The sequence below is a fragment of the Wolffia australiana genome, chromosome 13 (assembly GCF_029677425.1).
Source record: "Wolffia australiana isolate 7733 chromosome 13, ASM2967742v1".
Taxonomy (NCBI): domain Eukaryota; kingdom Viridiplantae; phylum Streptophyta; class Magnoliopsida; order Alismatales; family Araceae; genus Wolffia; species Wolffia australiana.
The window spans coordinates 5,025,667-5,033,903 of NC_135847.1; the positions used below are offsets into that span (position 1 = coordinate 5,025,667).

General features: G+C 38.3%; 1 long non-coding RNA gene across 1 annotated transcript; it reads left to right on the top strand.

The window, feature by feature from the left end:
* The first annotated feature begins 2,663 nt into the window (after positions 1-2,663).
* On the top strand, positions 2,664-5,104 carry LOC144711426 (uncharacterized). Its single transcript, XR_013583544.1, has 2 exons — positions 2,664-3,897; positions 4,827-5,104. It is a non-coding gene; the product is annotated as an uncharacterized LOC144711426 (long non-coding RNA).
* The last annotated feature ends 3,133 nt before the right edge of the window (positions 5,105-8,237 follow it).

Consider the following 8,237-nt stretch of genomic DNA (forward strand, 5'->3'; position numbering starts at 1 on the left):
GGGTAGAGATGACGCGTCATCCTAAGCATTGGTAATCTATACTACTGTAATAGGAATAAATCAAGACACTAACTAATATTATACTCTACTTTATTTAGAATTTTTCTTACCACAGCAACCGGATAATTATATTGTTAGCAGCGGGGGCAAGAAGCTTCGATGCAAAGAAGGAATGGTCAAATTGTCGCGTAGGGGCCAGGTGAAGTCTGCTCAGCCACCCGTCGCCTATGCTACCCCGGCATGTAATCCAAATGAAAGAGCCTTCGTTTTTTTTCTTCTCTGTCATCTGTCTACGAGCTTCAGATCTGTGTGGTTCGTCTGAGTTGTTAAATATGGGATTTTTTATCTCCAAGAATGAGTACGGCCCCTCTTTCTTTATCTTCTCTCTCCACCCAACCGAGCATTGGGAGCGGGCCCCACTAGTACTGCTATAATAGGAATTGGTGTACCATTCTGGCCTCTGATTGGCTGAAAAGGAGAGAGAGAGAGAGAAGAGAGAGAGTTCAAAAACGATTGAGAACGTCGACAGTTGTTTCGAGAAGAACTCTTGATGTAATACGATGACAGTCGGGATCAATCGGCTCGTATTACGTCACAGGATGAAGAAGAATTGATTTGTAAGTATTTATGAAATGAATGCCGCGAGTAAGAAATCTCTTTAATGAGCAATATTCGGTGATCACAGGTAGGGAAGAAGGCCAATACCAATCAATAACGAGATATTGATCCTAATCAGACTCCTTATGACCCTTAGGATCGACTAAGATGCCTAAGGAATGAGGGGCGTTTGACGGCCCAAAAGAGTTCGACGCCTAGGTCAGCAATTACCCTCTACCACGAGAAAGTTCCTACCCCTCGACGAAGGTGGCTATCCTATCAATAAGATGGTGAAAATTGGCAGAGGACGTGATAGCAGAAGATGAGACGGCCGAAAGTAATAATACTGGTACTAACGGAGGGGAGACGAGAGGTACCTGAATCAACGAAAGTCCACTTAATGGCGGAAGCCCTCGGGGCGGCAGGCGAACAGACGGAGCCGGGCGCGGAGCGTGCGCGCGAGGACCAGTTAGCGGGCGTGACGGCCGGCCGTGCGCGGGGTAGAGCCATGCGCGGCTGAGCGGGCGAGCAGGGTGGTAGACCGCGCGGGCGAGGGCGAGCGATCGCCTGCACGGGACCGTGCACAGGCTGCGCCCGCGCGGGCACCGAGTGTGCACGCGAAGGCGGCGGCGACCGAGCAGCGCGAATGGGGGGGACGGCTCCACGACGGCGTTCGGTGAAGGCGGGATTGCGCGCGTGGCAGGCCTCTGGTTTGCGGCTGGCTGGCGCGAACGGAGGGCGATCACGTAGTGGAGAGCGGAGGAGGGGCAAAGCGCCGCGCGCGGCGGGGCGTCTACGTGCAGGTGGGCAGCGCGGGCAATGGGCGGACACGCGGGGCGTGCAGGGAGGGCGTCGGGGGCGGCGGGCGAGCGAGTTGGGCGGGCGTGCGGACGGAGGCGCGGTGGTAGCAGGGAGGGTTGCGAGCACTTCCAAGAACGTGACTTCTTGGAAGAACCACCCAGGAAGAGTCCTGGCGGAGGGTTTCTTGATCTTCTTGGACTGCTTGGTGAAATTTTTGACAATCTTGAAACAGTGGATGTTGGCAACACTTCTTGGTTCTCAAGGCACCCGCAGAGTGATCTCAACGAGGAAGTCTTCAGGGCTCCAAGAAATGGCGAGTCTTGAATTCTTTAGGCATCTCCAGAGTGATCTCGACGAAGACGTTGGGCGCGTTCCCACGGAGTGGTGTCGAAGTGGGGGGACGCGGGCTCTACTCCACGGTGTGATCTCGACGTGGGCGAGGACAGCCACTCCTCTCTACGTCTACTTTCATATCTACGATATGGTGGAGACACAAGTTGGATTTTCCTTCAACAAATGACTCAACCCTCCACTTGGGCATGCCATCCCCTTATATAATGAGGATAGGTGCCAAGTGAGAACGTGGGGGAGGACGAACCGTCGCGAGACGTGGTTCGGCCTCTCTTAAAATTGAAAATACAAATTGAAAATAAAGAAACAAGACAAGGACAAGGCCCAACACCGGCTCAGTCCATGAAATCCAAATAAAAGATAGGATGCTTACGCGGGGTACTTAAACCCCGGGTGGCGAGCATCGGCACCAGCAGCTCGGCGAGGCTGATGTCGTCCCGTCGTCGCGTCTCCTGGATGGTCCTCCATCAACTCTGATATATACTGAGAGTAGAAAAACGGTTGAGAAAGTAAACAGTTGCTCCGTGTTTATTCGCGTTTCATCATCATCCATCGATCAGATTCTTTTCATATATATGGAGGAGAGAAGAAACCGAAAGGAAAGATCGATGTTGGAGAAAAAAAATCGAGACGAACACGGAAAATGACGGCGCAATCGTCCAAGAGAAATTTATAATTGGTAATCCCGTTTACCTCGCTATGTTTCAAGTTTATTCTTTATGCTGTTAACACTATTTTTAATCGTTGTTTACTTGTTTCTTCTCTCGCGTAGTGTAATTTTGTACGAACTGGGCCAATAATTTTATCGACCGGAAGTAATAGTCGTGTCTTTATTCGTTTTTACTGCAAGATATTTTTTTGCTCAAAGGAATACACTGAAGCCCAAAAGGTTTGAATTTCCATCAAAGGTTGGTTTTTCTGATGTAAAAACCGTTGATCTCCAATCCGCGTTTCGTCCGATCAAATGTGTTTTTTTTCCATATTTTATCAAGTCTGATTCCATCACAGATTTTCGATCATATTCCTCTTTTCGTTTCGACCTGTAATCGCGGCATGATGTAAAAAAATCTTTTTTATCAGAATCTGTAACAAAAAATCCTTTTTTTTTCATCATCAGAATTTGTAACAAAAGAATCCGTGCTTCGATCCTCGATGACGACTAGAAATTGGTAAAAGTACAAAGATCTTTTTTAAAAGATTTTATCAAGTCCAATTTCATTGCAGATTTTCGATCAGAATCCTCTTTTCGTATCGATCTGTAATCGCGGCGTGATGTAACAAATTATTTTCGTCATGCAACAATATCTCTGTCGCTTGGCTACAGAGAACTGTTTTTTCAGATTTTATGAAGTTCGATTTCGTTGCAGATTTTCAATCAGAATCTTTTCGTATTGATCTGTAATCACGCTTCGTTTTTGCCGCAATATATTTTTTTGCTCGAAGGAATACGCTGGAAGACCAAAAAGTTCGACTTTCCATCAAAGGTTCATTTTTTTATTTAAAAATCGTTGAACGCCAATCCTTGTTTCGTCCAATCAAATCCATTTTTTCAGATTTTATCAAGTCCGATTTCATCGCGGATTTTCAATCAAAATCTTTTAATATCGATATGTAATCGCGCTTTGTTTTCGCCACAATATATTTTTTTCTCCAAGGAATACGCTGGAAGCTCAACAAGTTTGAACTTCTACCAAAGGTTGGTTTTTTTTAGAGTTCTTTGTACTTTAAGTCGGATAATTCTATCATTGTCATCCGTCAGCGAGGATCAAGCAGGGATTCTAGCCAAGCTATAATCATCTTTTCTTAACAGTTCTTTGTACTTTTACCAATTTTATTTACAAATTTGAGTATATTTACCAATTCAATTGAATAAAACAGACGTATGAAGTTCATCCTGGCCTCTGATTGGCTGTACCTTCGTTCACCGGTGAAAGAGAAGGAAGGTTATTGTTTTTGTTCATGGGTTTCCCATCAGAAATGCTCTTTTACAGAAAATGGTTACAGAAGCAGAGGGCAGCGGGGTCAACTGGAACGCATGTTCATCAGAAAAGGGGTTCAACTGTAGGGACTCCAATGTTCTCCAGCGTCATCCACGCCATCGGCAACGTCCTCGAAGCCCTTGGATTTCCTCTCCGGCAACACCTGCAGGTTTCAATTCGTCTCTTTCTCCCCTGTTCTCTCTCTCTATCTCTATCTCTACCTCTATCTCTTTCTGTCACTCTTTCTGTCCCCAGGTTTCTACTTCAATTTCTATCTCTTTCTCTCTCTGCTTCTCTCGAAACCCTTTTTTCTCTCTCCTACAAATTGACGGAAACGTTCAGGCCTATGTACAGGCTTCTCTCTCTATCTCTTTCTCTCTATTTGTACGAAACCCCAAAATTCTCTCCTGAAAGTTGAAAACCTCAGGCCTACGTAACCATTTTATTAAAAGTAACCCAAAATTCTCTCCTACTGTGTGACGAGTACCTTCAGACATAGATTTGCTATCAATATCATGGGTTTTCATATCCAAACTAGCAATGCACCTTCACTTTTTTTATTTTTGGGGGTTCTAGGGACGAATGTCTGCATTGTTGATTTGTCCATTAATGATTCATTTTAGAACGATATTCTAGATTTTTTTGTTGTTTGTGTGTGGGAAATAACTTCCGCTTTCATCTTTAATATCCATATCTGTGATCAAGATTGTTTTTTCCTCATGCAGTATCCGATCAATTATGATTATTTTCTACACGTTTTTCAAATCGTGTAAACTATATCTCTCACAGTCTCCGATCTAATTCATGGATAGATTGGTCACATTATATGTCCAATAATTGTTAGTTTATTTAGATTTTCAAATAGATTAAACAATATCTCAATTTAATTCATGGGTAGATTAGGCACACCATCTGTCCATTCATGAATTTATTTAGTTTTCAAGTAGATTAAACTATATCTTGATCTAATTCATGGGTCGATTAATCACACCATCTAATTTATTTAATTCTCAAATATTAAACTATCTCTTGATCTAATTCATGGGTTGATTATTCACACCTGTAAAATATCGTTCTAAAATGATTGTTTATGCACAGATGTCTGCATTGTTGGTGTTGCAGGGTCTCGATCTCTTCTCTATCCTTATGCCCCTATGATCGCTCTTCGTCTTCGCCTCCCATGATTGCATTCAACACTTTAATTGATAACTGTTTGAATATGAATAGAAACTACTTGCGTCATCCTGTCATATATCTGCGCCGTTCGTCATCCATTCTGAGCTCTAGACATGGGACGGGGGAGAGATGACGCATCATCCTAAGCGTTTGTAATTTTTCACAATTCTTCCTTGAAATTAAATAATAGTATCTTAAAATTCTCATTTTCTTATGCTCCCTGTAAAAGAAAATTTAGGAGCGCACAAATTTATGATAGGAGCGTACAAATCCAATGTGAATATTATGACGTCAGTTTGTGATAATAGTATTATATTTTCATTTTTATAATAATAACCTACTTGAGTTACTTTTTATAAAATTAGGAATCATCAAAACGTTTTTCAAATGTCAAATTATGTACTGTTTGGAAAAAATAAACAATATTTTGTTATGCTTTAGTCAATGAATAAACGTCATGGTTAGCTATCCTTATGATAAAGAACTTAATATAGATGAATCAGAACCCTAAAGAAAAAAACTTATTTGCAGTGTTACAAATAAAGGATCTAGTGCAAAAATGCCTCTGAAAACTGTGTTTTGAGCAGGGAACAACATGTTTGGAACGTTAGGCCACAGACGTGATGGGACGGATGACGATCCCTGACGAACAATGATGTGACAAAAGTTTCATCACGTCACCGTCCCGTCACACATCTTAGGGTCTCGAAAAATCCATCAAACTTTGGCTGGGCTGTCAGTCAGCCTTTTAGGACTGACCTAACCTTCCAGTCCTGGTCCAGTTCTCATGTTGAAAACGCCGTCCTTTCTATTCATATAACACATTAAAAATAAGAAGTTTTATGTGAAGGGCTGCTTGCGATCTGGTTTTACCAAAAAACTAAACCTAGACCTGAATTTTGGTCTGTCTTGGACCTGTCCGGTAGGTCATGTTGACTAGTCAATGTGAAAGTCCACGTAAGAAGGAGAATATAAGAGAGAGAGAGAGAGGGAGCGGGGAAGTGAGAGGGAGAGAGGGAGAGGGAGCAAGAGCGAAAGCGGGAGAGAGGGTGACAGAGAAAAGGAGAGAAAATGTGAGGGTGAGAGACGGAGAGAGGCCGAGAGAAAGGGGGCCTTGAGGGAACGGTGAGAGAGAGCACGAACGAGAGGGTGAGTGAAAAAAAGAAATAATAAACTAAAAATAATTTTTTAGGACTTGTAAAAATAATTATAAAAGAAAATTTCTGATAAAAAAATCAATCTAGCACATAAATACAAATTATTGAAATAAAACTAAGTCTTAAGATACTTTTTGAGGCCTATTGTAACCAAAAATATATTCACCCAGTATAAACATACTAAAAGTACATCAGGAAATCAAATTCACGAGGATAAGAATAAAATGTTAATATTTAAAAAGTGTCAGTAGTCATCCTAAAGACGTAATAGTAAGAGTTCTAAAAATATATAAGACTGGAAAAAATGATATTAACTTTTGAAATATATTTTGTGTAACATCTCACAGGAAAATACAATTTTAAACTCATATTTGATGTATACCAGAGAAACTATATATTTCAAAAAATGACTAATCAGAACTATAAGATATCAGATCTACATTTAGATGAATGAGAACTTTCATTCATAATGTTAAAAAATAAAGGATAATATTATAGAGTCAAACTAAACACATACTAACAACAAAAATTTTCATCATTTTTTTAGTCAAACGCTCAAATGCACGCACGAAAATTAATTTTATCCACATATGGATGAAAAGCTCCACTGGACCTGAGAATACAAATGATTTAAATGCGTAGTGGACAAAAACTGATAAAAATATTAGAATTAAAAAGTAAACTAGGATAACACATCAATAAAATTTTTAAAATATGTTATTTAGATGAATGAGAACTAGAGGATAAGACATAAATACAATAAGTTATATAGATCTGTAAAAAAACACCAAATGGGGTTTAAATTATTCATTTATTTTTTGTCCTAGTTCATATTATCACCTTTCCTCTTGCACTTATTTTTTTTGTCTTAGTTCTATTTTAAATGTCACTTTTATATTTTAATTATAATCTTACATAATAAGAAATAAATTTGAATGGCAGAGATAAAATACACATGAGGAAAAGTAGAGGACTCAAAGAATAGCAGAAAAATAAATTTAAATTAACATTAAAATACATACATAGTGTTTAAAATAAATAAACAATCTTTGCGGTTTTGCTGTTGAATAGCTTAACAGTAAAGCGGAACGTTTGAAATCCTATAATTTGATAAATTAAAATGTAACATAAAACATCTTCATAGAAATGTGTTACATGAGTTATAGAAATGTGTTACCGAATACCAAACACATTGGAAGACAATAAATAAATAATACAAAAATTAAATACATAAATGATCAAATTTACATATGAAAGAAAATGTTAAACTCACAAGATAGAAAGCAAAAGTTAAATTCCCAAGGAAAATAAGTAGACGGCAATGACAAATACACTTACTTAAAAAGCAATTCTTTGATCAGTTTCAGCGTTTTGCTTAGAAAGAACTGATCCCAAATGAATAACAAGAAATAAATAATTAAAACTTGAAGTAGAACTGAATTCCTAGGAGCAAAATTAAAAAGAAGATAAAAATTTTTTGGATGAAAAACTCAATTTGGCACATATAAACAAAAATGTTTACAAAACATATAAATATCTTAACAATCACGCAGAAGAAATGTAAAATTACCATAAAATGGATTTATCAAAATGTGAAATTACCATTCAACGACATTTCTAATCTTAATGACTTCTTAAGAAACAGAACCAGGAACAAAATATCACCATTTGAATGTTGAAAAGATAAAATAACAAATAAATAATGTTAATATTGAAAAGATAAAATAACATTAAAAGTAAACCTTGATACTTAAGAGGAAAGTAGGTAAGATAAATTATGACTCCAAAGGAACAAGAAAAAAGAGCCTTAAACTTATAACTGGTGAAAATCTCAATTTGGCTTTTTAATAATTAGAAATGACTGAAATTGTTGATTAATATCTGAACAATCGATCAGAACATTTGGATTACTTTAGTTGGATAAATTAGCCTAAACTTAACTATCTAAATATGTTTACATGTGAAAGAACGACCTTACTAATACAAGCAATAATGTTAAAAGTTGAACTTGTATTGAGTGAGAGAATAATTGATAATAAAACTGTGAATTTAGACATATTCATAATGTTTAGAAACTAATATTCCGTTTTTACTATTGAAGATTCAATATCAAAGATACTTTATTTAATTGCAGAGCATTTAACATAATTTATTTAATTGAATTACAAATTGACAT